The sequence below is a fragment of the Propithecus coquereli genome, unplaced genomic scaffold, assembly GCF_000956105.1.
Source record: "Propithecus coquereli isolate 6110/MARCELLA unplaced genomic scaffold, Pcoq_1.0 Scaffold35, whole genome shotgun sequence".
NCBI classification, from domain to species: domain Eukaryota; kingdom Metazoa; phylum Chordata; class Mammalia; order Primates; family Indriidae; genus Propithecus; species Propithecus coquereli.
In genome coordinates, this window is record NW_012149174.1 from 445828 (window position 1) to 466160 (window position 20333).

Here is a 20333-nt window from a genome sequence, read left to right on the forward strand (position 1 = left end):
TTTCTTATAAAAATAGTTGCACTTTCTTGAATTCTCTTGTTACGTGGTTTAAGAACTTTTCATTTTAACAAACTCATCTGAAGTTAGACATTTTTCCTCTTAAATATGTCAATTATTTTCAGCGGCTTTAATTATCATTTTCTTGGTGAATGGTTACAAAATAAAGACAAAAAGCACTTTCCCATTTTCCAGAATTTTAATGATATAAATTTACCTCAGGAAATACATGGAGCTTTGGACAAGCTCTAATTTAACATCTCTATCTATGCCCTGATTCGCTTCCACTGTTTTCTTAGCCCCCTCCCACCTTGCCGTAAAACAACTTTTACAGTCTAAGCACAGGGGTACACTTGGAGAAGCATTTGGATGAAATGTGGTAAGAAATAACTTGAAACACATTGAGCAGCCCAGTCCCAGGGCATCCATATAAAACTCTAGACTGTAACCTTTGAAAAACTCTGATGATCTTGTGAATTAACGAGAGAAACATCAAAAAAGGAGGTTGTATAGTGTACCAAAAGGTTATACTGTGAATCCAAAAGATTGAGCCATCTTCTGTTGTGAAACAATGGCATTTGTTCATCATTTTCTGTGTTATGGCAAATTCTTGAGTTTGATGAGATGAGACTCTTTAATTTAATTCTGTGTACAGCACATTGGATCCTAATGAGCTGGGTTTTCCCTATTGCCTAATTCACTTTGTCTATAGCTAGGTGCTTAGGGAGGCCACTAGAAGTCCGTTAGATTGGAGTGCTAAAAAATGAGTCCCGTATGACTTAAGAGAGGTAATATACCTCATTTGTGGAGTTACAACTAAGTTCCTGGCTCACTGAAAGAAAATGATAAAGCAGCAATAAGTATTTATTTACTATTAATATTTCATTTTAACTGAATTTTAGGTGCTTTTATCAGAACTTAAAATAATATCCATATGAATAAAATTATAGTTCTGTCAATTCATCTATTATTGCACCAAATAATTATGTTTATATGGATTTTCACCAAATTTGGAGGTTAGTTTTAGAGTCACCTAACTTAAAATATAGGCCTCATGGCATATTCAATATTTACATGTGCATGGCAGAATAGCATATTTTCCACAGCACCTGGTTTATAGTAAGCACTCAATTCCCACTCATACTAAGTGCTATTTTATCATTTTTTTCATCATCCTTATCTACATCATTCCTGTGGGTTGCAAAGTCAATCTGCACTCTTTACTCTTTTATTAACCACATCCTTCTATTTTTTGGAAGCTTTTCTCTTTGGGAAAAATGTGTGAGTAAAAGCTTACTCAAATTTTATGAGATAATTGTCATCTGCATTTCTATTTTCTGGGCAAGGAAGGGGTCTCAAGGCATGGTTAGGTTAAAAGGAGGTGGAGGAAACAATATTCTTTCAAATCTTACTACGTAGTCTAGTATCCTCACAGCCATACATGCATGAACTGAGCACTTTTTTTGTTAAAAAAGAAAATTCTGATTTTGGATTATTTCTTCTCGTCACGTGGTAAAAAGAAATCTTGTGCGCAGATCTTCAGCACACTGATTGTATAATTTTTACTTATATATATTATCTTCCATCTCATAGTGAACTCATGGCTCAGAGGCATGAGGGTACATAAATGTTACTTGATGAAAAAACAAGTCATAAACTTGTTAATATCTTTATTTCTTTTTAACCATAGAATAAAAGTTTCCACCTATGCCACCAGCCTTTTCCAGAATCTCTTCTCCAGCACATGAACTATAATATTTGCTTATTCTGTGATAGAACACACAAAAATCTAGTAGGCTTCCCTTACCTGGTCCTCTCGGCCCCCTTTATATTTCAGAAATGTGCCTTATTATCTTGTCTCAGTTTCATTTCTCCTTCCAACACAATTTTCTTAATACTGAAACTATTTATAAAACCTCTGATTTTATAATTTATGCAAGATTATGGCATCTGTTTTTTGACATTCTCCTTTATGATGTTTAAATATACATAGCAAACAAAAACCCTTTTCCTTTCCCCTGGGACTCTAGAATTAAGCAACATGTAATGTGCTTTACAATTAACCACTATTTTCCTTGTTGTAGTAATAATTTTTCTTAATAATTCCATAATGTTTTAAAATTTCAATGATTTTTATAATTCTAGCAGTTCATCACCTAGAAAATCTATTGCCACCAATTCTACAAAATACCGTAAAAGGATCATAACTGCTCACTGTCATAAACATGATTATAAGTTCATAAAGTCTATAGAACATAAATAGGAAGCAGTTGAGAAAAGGGAAACTGATGGAATGGAAATTACATACAAGAACCAGTTGCAATTAAGAGATATTTAAAAAACAGCCAATTAGATAAGAGATCTTTCCATCTGACAGTAGAAACCAAAGCATTTATGAACATTCTCATCAACTAAAAGTGGAAAGGCCATTTTAGCAAAGAGGAAGGAATGCATTTATGGAAGTGATTAAGGATCAGTATGTAGAAGACAAAAATGGTTAAGGTTAATTGCATCGACAATATCAAGCAGCAAGCCTAGAGATTTGTAACCCTTGTAGTAAATGCTACCTCTGAACTATGCGCAGTTGCGGCATACTAATAAATGATTCTGATGAATCCATTTATGCTTTCTTTAGTTGATATTTTTATTATTTTGCTTCTTTGATAATAAGCCTTTTTGAAATTTACTATTTGGACACCTGATATTTTATTTCTGCAATTTCTTTTTAGATATTATTTTCAGGCACACCTACAAGAAAACACAGCATAGTAAATTTGGCATCTAAAGCTATTCTTATCCATCTGTTTGCTTTAAAGTTGTAGACTTTTAAGATACTGCAACTAATTTATAACATTTTGAAAATGTGATCTTCTAATTCTACTACGAGTTATATTAGTATACTGCATATGTTTATATAGTGTATTACCAAGGTTTTCATATTCATTGTCTCACTTGAGTTGCACAGGATCCCTTTGGGTAAGCAGAACAGGTGTTGTTATCATTGCTCGACACAAAAATAAGGTACAAAGAGAGAAAGTATTTTGCCCGAGAATTCATAACAAATTATCTATTGGCAGGGCTGTAATTAGAATCTACATCTTCTCTGTTTTATTCAATATCCTTAAGATACCATTGTTCTGTCATAAATTTTTTTCATACTTTCTTATTAGTTTCAAACCTTTATTCAAAATAATGTACAGAAAGTTGAGCATGTGGGCACAGTCTACTGTCAAAGATTCATTATAAACTTTTTGCACTATGCTACTGAAATTTATTTCCTTAAATAGTACAGAACTTCTGTATTTATGTGTTAGGAGCATCATACTATGTTTAGTTTTATCAAGTGTTCTTCTCAATGTATGAACTTCAAAAGAGCAGAGGCTCTGCGTCTTTTAGTGCTTTGTACAGTTTTATAGTATCTCACAGGGTTATTTCTGACCTCTCACCCATGGAGGATTATTTTCTGCTATAGTTTATTTTATATTTATTTTCCTTTGGACTCTTATGAAATGCTTGAAGAACCCACAATAAAGAACACATAAAATGTGAACAATAAAATCCTAGTCCACACAGGAAATACCAGTTTTCAGAATAAAGAAAATAATATCAACAACAGCACTTATTTAGCATTTACCATGAGCGAGGCGTTTTCTAAGTACTTTATGTACTGCGTAGACACTGTGCTTAAGCACTGACTGTTCTTGTAGCTCAAGTAAAACAAAAAGAGATAGAAGGAGAAAGGGAAGGAAGGAAAGGGACAAAAGAAGGGAGGGAGAGGGAGAGAGAAAGAAAGAGAATAAAATGATGGTATATATATGAGCTTACCATGTACCAGGTTTACAACGTGCCAGCTTACTATGTTTGAAGATTTACACGCATTAACTCATGTTATTGTCACAAGAGTCCTGTTGAGTAAGTTCTACTGATGACCATATGTTAGATAGGATGAAACAGGCACAGAATGAAGTAACTCCGCCTAAGATATACAGCCATAAGTATTGCTGCTGGGATTCCTACACATAAATATAGCTCCAGGAACCTAAAGATTAACTAATTTTTTAGTTGTGCTGTCTCAATAAAAAGAATTGGAAAATTCTTCTTATCAAAAAGTAAACAACCAACTAATTCATCAGGAGACAATTTTTCCTGACATTAAGTACAGGCAGTCCCCAGGTTATGGACAACCAACTTATGGAGTTCTGTATGTACAAATAGGTTCCCAAGGCTCCCCATGAGGTTAATAATTTATAATTAAATAATTAAATTAATAATTTGGGAACTAGTTTCTTCCATGCATATGCACAACCTGCCTGGCGTAAGCGGTCCCTGGTGCAGCCTCTTTAACTAGCGGCTAGTCTCCTTGTTCATATGGTCGCTTGTGCACAGCATCACCTTTGTCTTAACTCTTTTATTCGAATTTGTAAGTCTGTGTTTACCCTTATGACCATGCCTCCAAACCGAAAGCTCACTGCAAGTCCAGGTGAGCCTGCAGTGAAGAGAAAGGTGATTACAATGGAAATGAAAGTAGAAATAATTAAGCATTTGGAGAAAGGCCAGATGCCTGCATTCATCGGGAAAGCATCAGGCTTCAGTCGCTCAACTATAGGAACAAGGATAAAGTGAGAATAATGCGACATGTGAAAGGCAGTGCTCCAATGAAAGCATCAATTATTACTAAGCTGCTTAGTGTCTTAATTATTGAAATGGAAAGGTTATTATTTATTTGGTTAGAAGATCAAAATAAGCATAACATGCCTATTAGCCTAGTGATGATACAACGTTAGATGAGTGTTAACCTTTAATATTCTCTTTTGAAATTTCTATCTTCTATCTAAACTTTTCATATGAGTTTGTTTTTATGTTCTCTTTGTTTGAATTAAAAGAAAGGGCACAATAGTTTCTGTAATTTATTACAGTACAGGAGTATTACTATTATTATAATATTACACTATTATTATTACCACATATGACCCATTATAGTATTGTCACTATCATTATGACCATATATGTACTGTTCATCAGGGATCCGAGTTACATACCAATCAGACCCAAAGATGTTCTCAGGAACGTATCTTGTCCATAACCCGGGATCACCTGTACTCACATTTATTAAGTGAGACCTCAAATAAACAAGTAGGCAAAATTCTCACTAACAGTTTACTTTGAGTAGAGAAAAAATATTTCCATGGCCATTGATTAAAGTCATTAAAAGCATCTGAGGTCAAAATTCAAATAAGTAAGAAAGATTGTTTAAAGGATTCTCCAGAGTTAATCAGAAACCATAAAAGGAAATACACTTGGCTTCTAATGCTCCTGCTTTGAGCCATGGAGCTAGAAAAACAAAACAAAATGTATGTTGATGGCAGGTTTAAGGCTGGAGCCAGAATACAGCCTTGGTTTTCTGCCTCTAAATATTAAACAGTATCATCATCCATTATTAATATTTCATGTACACTGGGGTTAAATTTGACTCCTGACATTGCTTCTTAACAAATGTAGGGAAGCCTTAAGAAGGAGTTAGGCATCATTGCACTACACCAGCATATAACACCTCTAACTCTATGCTTGTCTGTCTTCTATTGGGTAATTTCTCCACTGCAATGAATTGGTAGCCCAAGTGTTGGTGTGCTGGTGGGTCACATGAGGCAGCTAACTAAGACAGCGATAGTGTTCCCCTCAGCTTGACACAGGTTTCTTTCTAATTATAAGTCCCTGACCTCCCTTTACTTACAGCATTCACTTTAGAAAGCTTTTGATTTTAAGAGATTTGTCTGGTCCTTCAAGATGAAAATCTTCTCTAACCCAGGAATGTCTTTCTCAAGGACCTAGGAGCCATTCCGACGATATGTAATCATCAAGAACGATAGCATCCTCTTTCCGAGTGTCTGTGACTTCCATAAGTTCCAATTATCAGACACAAATGGCCTAATCACACTGACCAACCTTGGCCCTAAAGTCCTCTAATACTTTTCCAGTAGCTCACCCCAGCACTTTTTAAAAACTCTCTTGTTTCTATTTCAGGGAGTTTAGTCTTTCTTCCCTGTTGTAATAGTCTTGAATAAAGTCTTCCTTGCCTGTTTAACTTTATCCAGTGTAATTATTCTTTGATGGTTTAGTTCCACTGGAGACTTATTGAGGTCCTTTTCTTCCTCTTCCAGGAGGAAAGACATCATAGGAGTTGTAGCTGAGACAGAGAAAGGTCTTCCTGTAAGTCCATACTGTGTGTGTGGCGGGCGGGGGTGGGGAACTGCACTGTATTTCAATCAGCGATTCATGAAAACCCTAAGACTTTACAAAAACTGACCCTTGTTTCCATAGGAAATGTTACAAGTGACGTTGGACCTTAAGGGCATTTTATAAGCATTTTGAGAATTTTTCACATTTAATTGTGTCTTAAATGAAGATACGGTTATTTCCTTAACTCCAGTTTCTTTTTTTCCCTTCTAACATATTATACCCATATTATTCTGTGGTATACATTTATTTCCAAGAGCAATACACCACAGTATTATCGGAAGGAAAAAAAATACTTTCTTACATGAATGAAATTTTGCTGTATCCTTTATTGTGATTCAGGTAAGGAACAACATAAAATATCAGGAGGTTTTGTTTCAATCTTCACAGTCTCCTATCTGAAATAGAAAACAATAATAATTACTTGCCAAGACAATCATTATGGCTAACAACCTTTTCTCCTTCACTGGTTACAAATTTTGTTTCATCACTATTTTTTACTACTACCACCACTACTATCGTACTTTACACCTGACCAGTGTTTCATGTCTATTTTTTTAAAAAATAAAGATCTAAATATTTAAAAATTCCTTGTCCTAAAGAGCAAATAAAACCTAAAAACAATGAATGCCTTTTTATTGTCTAGCACATTAGGCAAGGAAAGCAAAATTTTAAATAATGTGAAATATTTCTAGGTAATGTTCTAAAATAAGACAATGTCACAGTATAAAAAGCTATATTCACATGGCCAGGGAACATTTGCATAAAAAAATTCAGTGACTGAAAATGGTTTCTGCCTTGGTCCTTACTTTTTATTACTGACTCCATCCAGAGCTCATCCTCAGGCTGAGGAGCCCTACCTTCCATCTCAGCTGCGACCTCCACTGACCCTGAGCTATCCTGTGTTCCTTCTCCTTTTCCCTCGGTCCAGAATTTTACCACCCCCAGACACCCTTCACATCACAGACTCTTCCTTCCTCTTTGTCTCTGCAGTGAAGACATTGCTCTGCTGCCTGAGCTGTGTGAACCACTTAGAGCTGACGTACTCTGTTTTTCCCAGCTTCCATTCTTTTACTATCTTTGAGCAATATTAGTAAGTAGTATCACACAAGGTGGAGCAAGACTGTGTTAGAGCAGAGGTAAGTAGAGAGGGAGAATTCTGAAGAAAAGTTAGTGAGGAATAGGAAAAGAAGGAGACATTTCCAACAGCCCTTTCAACACCTCCTGGTGGTCTAGCATGATCAAATTTTCTCCCATTGATTTTACTGGCTATATAGACTTCTACCATAAAGATGTTCTATCATTTATCTAATCATTATATTATTGTTGGACTTTTGGACTTTTCCAATGAATTATTTTTAAACACAGTATGGATAGAATCAGTGTAAATAAATCATAAGCTCTTTCTTAATTTTCTTAATTTTCCTTGAAATAAATAAAACAGAATAAATGACACCAAGGTTGTGTTATATCTGAGGCTCTTATTTTCATACATCCTTCCAGAAATTTTAGCAAGCCACCCTCACTGGTGTATTAGAATCAATCATATGAAATTCTGGATAATCAAATATATTTGACCCTTTAAAATTTCAGTTTAATGTGTATCATTGTTCACAAAATTAACACTATTAGGCTTTCCTTTGTCCATTTTTCCCCAGATAATTTATACTTTTCTTATTTATCTGTAAAAGCTTTAGAAAGTCCATCCTCACACTAAATCAGATAAATACTTGCTTATTTTTAAAATTAATTTATGATTTATATTTATGAATAATTCTTCAGATTTGTCTTAATATATTTTGGTACCTTGTCATTTTAAAAAAATAGTTACTCAATTATTCTAGTAAATTTTATTTACTACTTATTCCTTTACTCATTATTTTAATTTAATTTTTTAACATTTAAAAAATATTTTTAATTGACAATAATAATTGTATATATTTATGGGATACAATGTGATGTTATAATACATGTTTACATTATATACATTAATTAAATCAAGCTAATTAACATATTCATTACCTCAAATACTTATCCATTCTTTGTGGTGAGAACATTTAAAATCTACTCAATAGTAATTTTGGAATATACAGTACACTATTATTAACTTTAGTCAGTAAGAAATGTAAAGATCTGATACTGGTCCACAGTTTTCCTCTTTTCAACAATGACATTTGCCGAACTAGACTTTTATTTGTTTTTACAATTTAGAACTGTGGTCTCCAACCCGCAGGCTGTGGACTAGTACCAGTCCATGGCCTTTTAAGAACCTGGGCACACACAGGAGGTGAGTGACGGGCAATCAAGCGAAGCTTCATCTGTATTTACAGTCACTCCCCAACACTCCCATCACTGCTTGAGTTCTGCCTCCTGTCAGATCAGCCATGGCATCAGATTCTGGATGCAGCAGGAACCAGATTGTAAACTGAGCATGCGAGGGATCTAGGTTGTGAGCTCCTTATGACAATATAATGCCTGATGATCTGAGGTGGAGCTGAGTGGGTGATGTTAGTGCTGGGGAGCAGCTGCAAATACAGATTATCATTAGCAGAGAGGTTTGACTGCATAATAAATGATAATGTGCTTGAATCATCCCAAAACCATTCCCCCACCCTCTGGCTGTGGAAAAATTGTCTTCCATAAAACCAGTCCCTGGTGCCAAAAACGTCAGGGACCACTGATTTAAAACAATGCAGTTCACCTAGCAAGTCCGTTAAAAATTCTTTAGTTATATATTTGATTTATGAGGACGGTAAATCAATTTGTTGGTGCTATTTCAGTGGTAGGTTGTTAATTACATATCATTCTACTTGTCAAAAAATGTTTAAATCAAGTATGATACAATGCCTTCTAACCCTGTTACAGGGAAAATCATTAGGCTAGAAATAGGTCCCATATTTGATGTTATAGAACTTGGCCACAAAGAGCAAATAACGTTATAATCTGAGAAAAATTATTGAATTTTTTTAAAATGCTGAGATGCAAACATAGGAGAGTCATTGTAATTGCAGCAGTACAACTTTCTTCTAATCTTCCTGAACATGGCCAAAAATACATCAGTTTGAAAAAAGGCAACTACTAAAAAGGGCATCAATAATATAATGTCAGAAAGAAAGTAGAGATAAATGCTCTGCACTAGGAGTTGGCAAACCTTTTCCATGAAGGGCTAAATAGTAAATATTTAAGGCTTTGTAGGCCATGTGGTCTCTGTTGTAACTCCTCAGCTCTGTCCTTGCAGTGTGAAAGCAGTGATATGTAAACAAATGAGTGAGGCTGTGTTCCCATAAAACTTTATGTAGGGGAACTGTAATTTGAATTTTCTATGATTTTCACTTATCATGTCCTTTTACTTTTTTCAGACATTTAAAAATGTAAAAAACAGCGTTAGCTCGTGGGTCATACAAAAACAGCTGCAGCCAGATTTGGCCCACAGGCAGTAGTTTGCCAACTTCTTTTCTGCACAATAAAATTAAATGAGAGTCTCAGCTAAGTAGAATAGGGTTCCCCAAATTAGAAACTTCGCAGTAGTTTCAGTCCACTATTTAACTCTAGGAAATGATCTCAAGTATTTAAATGAAGAATTTTAAATATCATGTGTCTGAAATAAGTAAAAATTGCATTGAAAAGAAGTAAATTGGGGAGACACCCAATCGTATGAGTGATTTGTTGTAATTAAGAAATAAATGACAAGAACAACGATATCTTTTATCAAGTGAAACTAGAATTGGTACGTGTGTAGTTAAATCTAAAATTGTCTACCTGTGTAAAGTCATGTTCTTAAGTAAATTAATTATCCAGCTTATTCGTGTAAATCTTACCACATTGCATTGTTCTGGAGAACTCAGCTCATGGATTTCTTACCCCTACTTCTTCGTTTCACTTTGTACATATTAACAATTATTACATAACTTGCTTCTATAACTATAAAACAAGATAGTGCTAGAACTTCATTGTATCTATGCTTTGTAAAAGAAAAAATGATAGTTGCAATATATTGATTCAACATATATTAATATTTATTGTCTACTTTGTGCTGTGTGTTGTTCTAAGTAGCGAGCTAGAATTATAAACACTGGTAGCAAGCATTTTTATTTAATCTGTGTCAAGGCAACATTAATGGAAGTGGTAAAAATAATGTTGTTTTGGACTTCAGAAAAGACTTAATTAAAAGTCCATTTGGACATCATTATGTTGTTAGATTAGCTAATATGATGGATTTATTCCCAATGGAGATTCAGATGTACAACATGCATTTTATAATACTTCTATGACATTGATAAACTAATTGATTAAATAGAAAAGTGCAAATGATTCTACATACTTGTAGTATAGGAATAATTTGCTTACTGAATTATAAATAGAAGAGCATTCCACTAACATCCTTCTGGACGAATAAATGTTGTATTGCAGAGGCTGAGGCTGGTTCCCATAAAAATGCATTAAAACTTCAGTGCCTGCTTGGGACATGTTTGAATCTGCCCTGCAATATTTCAGGAGGTCATAAAAAGAAACTTTTTGAAATATGATATAGAGGGAAACATATAATCAAAAATAAGCTTAGGGCATCAGTCATCAAAATAAAAATGAGTAAAGAAGAGCATCAAAATTGAAAATTATCTTTTGGTTTTCTCCAGGAGGAAATTGGTTATATTGTATTTATGTTTAAGTGAATGTTTAATTTTTTTTTTTTTTTTTTTTTTTTGAGACCGAGTCTCACTCTCTTTCTTGGGCTATGGCGTCAGCCTAGCTCACAGCAACCTCAAACTCCTGGGCTCAAGTGATCCTCTTGCCTCAGCCTCCCAGATAGCTGGGACTACAGGCACGCACCACCGTGCCTGGCTAATTTTTTCTATTTTTTTAGTTGTTTGGCTAATTTCTTTCTATTTATAGTGGAGACAGGGTCTCGCTCTTGCTCAGGTTGGTCTTGAACTCTTGAGCTCAAGCAGTCCTCCCTCCTCGGCCTCCCAGAGTGCTAGGATTACAGGCTTGAGCCACCGTGCCTGGTTTGAATATTTAATTGTAATACAATTTTCAAGAGGCAGGGAAGAAAAGTGCCAGCATCTTAATTTCTACTAAGTGTTCCAGGTAAAATTTATCTTTCAATAACTTTAGCTCACTCTTGTCCGTTTAATCTTTGTACAAAGGTCTTTAAAAGACACTGGGGACAAAAAAAAAAAAGCCAGATATGGTTTTTTTGAATGGACAGAAACATGGCAATATGCCATATACTTCTTAGGCCCATGTGGAATGTTTTTCTTTTAAGTGAAATTTCTGCATTTTCCAAAATTCACAGTATTTTTTAATTAGCCTGAGGATTAAGCTAGATAATAGCAAGAGAAATTAAATAACAGCACATAGAAAATATTCAACTTTATATTTCACTTTGCAATTTTATTTTTGTTTTTTATAATTGCATCTGATTTCATATACTCAGAATATCTCCATGACCAAAAAAGCATCTGGAAAAATAATATATGCACATAGACACAGATGCTACTAATTCCTTATCATTATTGCTCTATTTTATTAAATTTTCATCACTTGTGAAATGGCCGTCTCTGAATTGTTTCTTTGCAATATTTATTTTGAATTTGTAAGTGATCTTGCTAGGAAAACATTGATAGTCATTGATGTGAATGTCATGCTCCATGTAGATTGAAGAATATAATGAGATTTGAAAATATTTAGCTCATCCAAAAATACAAATTTGGCAGATACTGTTGTCAGACATTCTAAAAAATATGTATTTCCTTCCTCTTCTCCCTTTCATTCCCACTCATTCTTCCTCTTCTCCCTGCCTTTATTCAGAATGTAAGGAGAATGAAGTATATGGTTTTAAAAATATTTTTGTTAAACTGGTGAGTTCAGGTGTATCTCCAAATAAATATCTCTTAGGAAGATATGTCTGTTGACATTTAGGGTTGTGATGTGCCAAACAATGAAAAGTATGAATTTTCCTTTTCAAAGATTAACCTGATATCTCTGTAACTTTCAGTTGATAAGCCAATTGATAGGCCAGTGGCCACCAACGAGAAGTGTCTGAAAGACTTCCACAAGGACATCCTGAAGCCATCGCCAGGGAAGAGCCCGGGCACACGTCCCGAGGATGAGGCTGAGGGGAAACCGCCACAGAGGGAGAAGTGGTCCAGCAAGATCGATTTTGTGCTCTCCGTGGCTGGCGGCTTCGGGGGATTGGGCAACGTCTGGCGATTCCCGTACCTCTGCTACAAAAACAGTGGAGGTGCGTTTCTCATACCCTATTTCATTTTCCTGTTCGGGAGCGGCCTACAGGTATTTTTCCTGGAGATAATCATCGGCCAGTACACCTCTGAAGGGGGCATCAGCTACTGGGAGAAAGTCTGCCCCTTGTTCTCTGGCATCGGCTAGGCCTCCATCGTGATCGTGTCCCTCCTAAACGTCTACTACATCGTCATCCTGGCCTGGGCCATGTACTACCTGTTCCAGTCCTTCCAGGAGGACCTGCCCTGGGCGCACTGCAACCACAGCTGGAACATGCCCCACTGCATGGAGGACACCCTGCGCAAGAACAAGAGCATGTGGATCGCCACTGGCACCAGCAACTTCACCTTTCCCGTCATCGAGTTCTGGGAGCGCGACGTTCTGAGCTTGTCCCCCTGCATCCGCCACCTGGGTGCTCTGAAATGGGACCTCGCTCTCTGCCTGCTTTTGGTCTGGCTGATCTGTTTCTTGTGCATCTGCAAGGGCGTCAGGTCCACGGGGAAGGTTGTCTACTTCACGGCCACGTCCCCGTTAGCCATGCTCCTGGCGCTGCTGATCCGCGGGCCGACGCTGCCCGGTGCCGGCGAAGGCATCAGGTTCTGTCTGTACCCTGACATCACCCGCCTGGAGGACCGGCAGGTGTGGATCGACGCCGGGACACAGATCTTCTCCTACGCCGTCTGCCTGGGCGCCTTGACCTCGCTGGGGAGCTACAACAAGTACAAGCACAACCGGTACAGGATCTGTTTGCTGCTGCGATGCCTGAACAGTGGTACCAGTTTTGTGTCTGACTTCGCAGTTTTTTCTATCCTGGGCTTCATGGCACAAGAGCAAGGGTTGGACACTGCAGATGTGGCAGCGTCAGGTCCTGGCTTGGCCTTGATCGCTACCCCAAGGCTGTGATGATGATGCCACTGCCCACGTTTTGGTCTATTTTTTTCTTTATCATGCTTCTCTTGCTCGGACTGGACTGCCAGTTTGTTGAAGTCGAAGGACAGATCACATCCTTGGTGGCCCTTTACCCGCCCTTCCTAACGAAGGGTTACCATGGGGAAATCTTCATCGCCATCATGTGCAGCATCAGCTACCTGCTGGGGTTGCGATGGTGATGGAGGGTGGCGTGTATGTGTTCCAGCTCTTTGACTACTATGCAGCTAGCGGTGTTTGCCTTTTGCGGGTTCCATTCTTTGAATGTTTTTTTTTCCAGCATATTATGGGGGTACAGATGTTTAGGTTACGTATGTTGCCCTTGCCCCCCGCCCCCCAAGTCCGAGTTTCAAATATGTCCATCCTTCGGGTGGTGCGCGTTGCACTCTTTGTGTACGCAAATACCCGTCCCCTCCCCCCTCCCCCCTGAATGCTTTGTTATTCCCTGGATACACGGCGGTGACAACTTTCACGACGGTATCAAGGACATGATGTGCTACCGGCCCGGGCCCTGGATGAAGCACAGCTGGGCCGTGATCACGCCCGTTCTTCGCGTTGGTTGCTTCATCTTCTCCCTCGTCAAGTACGTGCCCCTGACCTACGACAAGTCCTGCGTGTGCCCCACCTGGGCCATCACGCTGGCTGGGGTCTGGCCCTGTCCTCCGTGTTGTGTATCCCCTTGGACATCGTCATCCGCCTCTACCAGCCGGAGGGGTCCTTCCTCACGAGGGTCAAGTACCTGATGACCCTGAGGGAGCCCAACGGCCGGGCCGGGCCGTGGCGCACAAGAGGGCCGCGCCCGGCAGCTCCCGACCGTGGTCACGAACGGCGCGCTCAGGACACCCGTGCACATCGTGCTGGGGCCCGTGAGGTGCGCTCGCTCCGGTGGTCGGGGCGGCCGCTTTTCTGCTGTTTACTAACCTTAGATTCTCACGGGACCAGGTTTACAGAGCTTTACATTTGCATTAGGATTTTTTTTTTTGTAATTGTCACAGAAAATTTGTTATCGTGCCTGTGTGCGTATGTGTGTGTGTGTATTGTGCGTGCGTGTATTTTGTTTTGATTTGGGGATATTTTGTACAAAAAAAAAAACAAAAACAAAAACACAAAAAACCCACGGACAGATGTCCGGGGAGAGGCAGAGCTTTCATACTGAATTAGATGTATTTTATGGGAACTTGGTAAACTTTTTCTTTGTATTTTTTTTAACATATAACTCTACATACACTTAGAGATTGTCATATACTTTCACCACTTGAATCGATCGTCTTGCCAGTAATAGATTTCATTCTCAAAAAAAAAAAAAAAAAAAAAATTGATCCAGGACATTCTAAATAAAGATAATATTGTATGTAAAGTAAAACTCACTTCCCCATGCAAAAACTAACCTTAAACTGAAACTCCTTTGTTATCAGCCCCACCTATTCACTCCTCCATACCATATACAAAAGTAAACTGAACAAAAAGAAGCATTTAAAAATGCCAGAAAATTAATTTTATGTGACTTCAGAATTGCATAAAATATTGAAGATTATTTTTTTCAGGGTTTTCTAAATGTGACTGGTTATCAGAACAGCTGCCGTGGGTTTTTAAAAAATGTGTTTTCTTAGGTCACAGCTCAGATCTATTGAATCAAAATATACCTGCATAAGACTTAAAATTTGTGTTTTGCAACAACACACCTTCCCTGGCCATTAAGAGAACTAACAAGGTTTGGGAACTGCTACAACAACAAATTTATAAATAAAGTGCTGCTTTCTTACATAGATTGAATTGAGTAGCATGGACCTAAGGGAAGGAGTGAAGATGGAGCAGCTCTAAGGAAAAGCGATCCTTTGAATGGGTCTGGAAACATAAATTAGACTTCAACAGGTAGATGTGAGCACAGTAATAATTTTTGGGGTGGATTGAGCATCTAGAGTGTGCTATGCACTGTGTAGAGCACATGTAAATTTTAATTATTTAAGCCTCTCCAAAGAATATGGAGATAAGCACTATTATGCACATTATTCTGATGAAGAGGATCAAAGCTTATTGCTGGTAGTAATTTAATCCAGAGCTGGTTTGATTAAGCAGCTTGCTGGTTTGCTAGTAGCAACTCCAGACTTCATGGGTGAGTTAAGGTTCCCTTCACTTTTCTGCCCTCATTCTGCGAGGGGAAGAGACAAGGACAAACAAACCACTCTGGGTGTTGAAAGTGGCAGGAGCAGATTTTGCACCTCTTATTTTCTGCTCTCTTGATTGATCTTGTCCCCACTCTTGTCCCCTATCACTTACTTCACTGTGCTAATGTTTCCTCTCTTTGGTTGGGAGCAGCACATGACTAATAAATCAAAGTGTGCCCTATGGACTTGCTCATGTGAACAACCTTCCCCCACCCTCCGAACAATCCTCCCACACTGTCCTAAGCCTCTTCTGGAAAAGCAGGTAAGACCAAGGCCATTTCCATGCTAAAAGATCTGTAGAAAAGGAGTCATTTATGATTTCTGCTAATACATGGAATAAGCACATTCTTGGTGGCACATGAAAACTTTCCAGTGGGTAATTGGACACACATTTCAAGATGTCCATTTCCAGATCCCCAACTTCCGTGTTTCTTAAAGCACATACGGTAGAGGTATCATGCTGGTTCTTCTTTCCACTTCCTCTTTCTCCCATTTTGCAAAAGAAGGCTATACCTTTCTCCCAACCTGAACCCTTTTGATAGTTAACAATGAAAAATTTTAAATACAGGTGCTAGAGAAGCCTCCTTTAATAAAAGCACCATAAAATTGCCCTTGTGCACTTCATTAAGGGATGTATTTTTCAATAATACTTAACACTTCAATTTTAATATGAATTTTTCAAAATTATAATATATTTATGTTGCTCTGAATAATTGTGGGGAAGCATAGGAGACTAGTTACATGTAGTTTCCTGAGATAGCTGCTTGGGTTTGAATCCTGGTTTCATCAGTAACTTCTAACTATCTTTCAATTTGTTCATCCACAAATGGGGAAAAAAAATAGTACCAATTTCTAAGGGTTTTTGTGAGGGTAAATGAGTCAATATTTATCGGTCCTTAGAACAGAGTGTGGCATTAAGTGCTACATAAGTGATAGCTACTATTATTATGACGTCATCATTATAATTATTATAATAAAGGAGAAGGAACTTGTTTAGAGTCTCTTAAAATTATATGTATATATCAGAAAGAAAATCAACAAATACTTTACTAAGTGTATATTTGGACAAAATTCTTAGGTCCCAGCTCAGAGAGGAGAATATTAGTATGGATTCAAGAAGAAAAAGAAATGATACAGTATTTCTTTTAAAGAAGATTGTTCATGCATTTTAAAAATGAATGGTTATATTATCATATGTTTAGGTTTATATACTTAGAAGAGTTATATTAATAGTTTTTTATATAAAATGTCAGTACTTAAAGTATAGTGGAAACTACATTCTTTAAACTTCATGAGAAAAAAAATTTGATGTTAAAAATGTGAGAAGGAAAGGTGATACATGTTTTTCAAACTTTTTAAGCCTGGTTGTTACAGGCTGAATTATGTTCCTCCAAAATTCACAGGTTGAGGCCCTAACCTCCGGTACCTTGAAATGTAACTATATTTGAAGATACTGCCATTAAAGAGGTAATTAAATTAAATTGAGGTCATTAAAATGGGCCCTAATCCACTATGATTGGTGTCCTTATAAGAAGAGGAAATTTGGACACAGACACATAAGAGGCAAAATGGTATGAAGACCCAGGAAGAAGACAACCATCTGCGAGCCATGGAGAGAGCCCTGGGACAAAGCCTTTCCTCACAGCCCTCAGAAGTCACCAATACCACTGACACATTGATCTCAGACTTCTAGCCTCCAGAGCTGTGAGACAATAAATGTCTATTGTTTAAGCCACCCCATAATATTTTAGGGAAGCCCTACGTAACTGATACAAGAGTCCTCAAAGAAAGAACATTTGAGGCTAACTCTATAATTTAGGCCAAAAGGATTTTCCCGATTTATGGAGCAACAAAAAAGAAACTTACCCAGGATTTAGAGGAAGCCCAGTAGTAATAAGCACTTGCTTTGAATGTCCCTCTACATGTATCCGTTGGAGGTCTGTGATAGCAGCAGACCTCAACCTAAAGACCTACATTATGACTAAACAATGGCATAAATCGTGCTTAGTCTGAAAATTTTCACATTTATATTTAAAACTAAAAACAGAATGATAAAATGATAAGTTAATAGTGGAAGAAAATAAATTGCAAATAAATAAAAGAATAATGCTTATCTATTTAATAACAAGAGGTCAGCCAAAATTAACTACCTTTTTGAAGCTAACACGAATATAGAAACCCTTATGAAAACAATTCTTTTTTGTTTATAATTGGTTTTCTAGAGTTCGATTTTCTTACTTGAAAAGAGATTTTCTTTTATAATAATAAAGCTTGATTAGTGTGTTTGTGTGTGGGGAGGGCTGGGGGAGTTTTTCTTGAGGAAAAGACCCTAATTTAATGTTGTTTTCTCCTCCCTTTGTTCATTTATTTTTGATGTTCAAAACTAATTTCTTCCTCAACAGGCAATCTTCAGTTGGAAATATCTCTGTTGACCCCTGTCTTCGGTTTTGTGTTAAAATGTTTGTGTGCCATTTTTTAAGTTCACAAGTCTAATTTTCTCCCCAGAGGGTGTTCACAGTTTCCTCAAAGACTTCAGTGCTTATCTGTTGTTTGAAGTTTTTTTAAATGGCTCACACATTTTGCCTTGAAGGTCTCCCCTGGTCAGCTCAATGAGGAAAAGAAGACCTGAATAAGGTTGCTCAGAACTGACTCCTGTTAATTAGGAAGGGTAGAACACAGTGCATTTCACTCTGCTGTTTTCTCTTCTGATAGTTTACCCAATATCTAAATTGGAAGCGGCAGGTGTCTGATCTGAAAGTAAATATTTTTCCTCTTTATGATCTCAATCTTTTTAACTTAGAGATGATGGCATTAAAAATGTGATTTATTTTTTAAAGCAGATTCTAGAATGTTTTTGCCTAATTGGACTCTGCTTAATGAGCTCACAAAAGCCCAGATCCTCGATAACAGAGGCTTTATTTTCCAGATTTGTAATCCTAGAACAATTCTGGCTAACATCTGTATAACTCAGACTCTAGTAATATTCATTCTGTTGTGTGGATGATTAAAAGGTCAATTAAACAAACAAAAAATTACCTCCTTGCTTATATCCTCAACTCCCTTGTTTCATGCTCTTCTCTTGACTAAAACACAACCTTAGTTAAAATCAGATCTCCTCTTACCCCATGCATATATTCATGCAACTGAACATGGCTGAAAAAACAAAACAAAACAACACAGATACATGCTGATTGGTCTCATTTTAGCTTCATAATCAGTATGAGGCCTGGCAATCACACTGTGTTTCCCTAGTCAATTCATCTCCCACTCTTCAACAAGATGATTTGTTACTTCTCTTGCACAGACTTCTAAAATCACTCTGCCATCCTTCAGCTGATGAGCCTGTTCTCTATGTTATGAAAATAGAGAGACTTGGAAGATAACTTTCCCCTACTCTCAGCACATTTACCCTCCTCTGCCGATAGACTTTACTTTCCCTCTTGTTACTGTGGATGAACCCTTCATGATACCGCTAAAGTCAGCTCTTCCTTTGCACATGAGATCCCCTCCCCCCCAGTATATCAAGAACATGATCCAGCAAATGTCTTTTTCCTCTTGCAACTGCACTTTGTTCTTTTCAATTGGAAGTTTCCCACCACTATACAAGTGTTGTTCTGTTTCCTTGTGTACAGCAGCAGCATCAACAAACTAAACCATAAGTCTTTCTTGGATTTCCTCTCTTCCTCCCATTTTTCTCTTTGCTTTATCATGCCATTTTTTAAAAGAGTTTCCTAGAATTCTCTTCTCTAATTCCACCTCTAGTATTATTTCTTGAATTACTCAAACCTGGATTTTTCTTTCACATATTCACTGAAACTGTTCTAATCAAATTTACATGTACCCGCTAACAAAATTCCAATAACAAAGTGTGAATTCTCAGACATCATCTTAAACTTTCTGCAGTATTTGACACGGCTGATGATACTAACTTCTTGTGATTTCTGTATGTTTTACTAGGTACACCTTTTTCTCATTGTCCTTTGCTAGCTACACCTCTTCTCCTTGACATTCCACCATCTGAGGCCTGTCATTGGACCATTTCCCTTTTCTATTTCCTTTTACTCCCTTAGTAATTTCATCCAGTGTCATGATTTTAAATACCTTGTAAACACTGCTCACACCCAAATTTATATCTCCAGATCAAACCAATCCCTAAATGCAAGAATCAGATATTCAACTGCCTTCTTGACATACGTCTCTTACATCCTCGACTCCCTTATTTATAATCCACATATTAAACATATACCAAAACTAAACTTTTATCACCAACTTTCTATCACCACTATCTAAATTTTAGAATATTTTTATCATTCTCAAAAGAAATCCTGTACTCATTAGCAGTCATTCCCACCTTTCTCCCTTCCTCTGCCCCTGGCAACCACTAATCTATTTATTGTCTCTGTGGATTTGTTTATTCTAGACATTTCGTATAAATGGGATTCTACAATATGTGGTCTTTTGTGTCTGGCTTCTTTGACTTAACATTTCCAAGGTTCCTCCGTGTTGTATAAGTAGTCCATATCTTTTTTATGGCTGAATTATATTCCATTGTATAAACTCATAGTGTTCTTGAGCTTAGTTAATGTCAACTCAGTCTTTCCATTTGCTAATACTGTTGGCTCCATCTTCAAAATATACCCCAAATCTGACCTTCTCTGTACACTTTCATTAGTCAAGTCATTGAAATTTCTTTATTTCTGTAAAAAGCCTTCTGACATCTGTCCTTGGCTCTTTCAGTATATTCTATATCCAAAGTAATCCTATTTTTTT

At 37.1% G+C, this 20333-nt stretch overlaps 1 pseudogene; it reads left to right on the plus strand.

The window, feature by feature from the left end:
• Positions 1-4443: 4443 nt before the first annotated feature.
• LOC105815868 lies at positions 4444-15219 on the plus strand (annotated as a pseudogene).
• The last annotated feature ends 5114 nt before the right edge of the window (positions 15220-20333 follow it).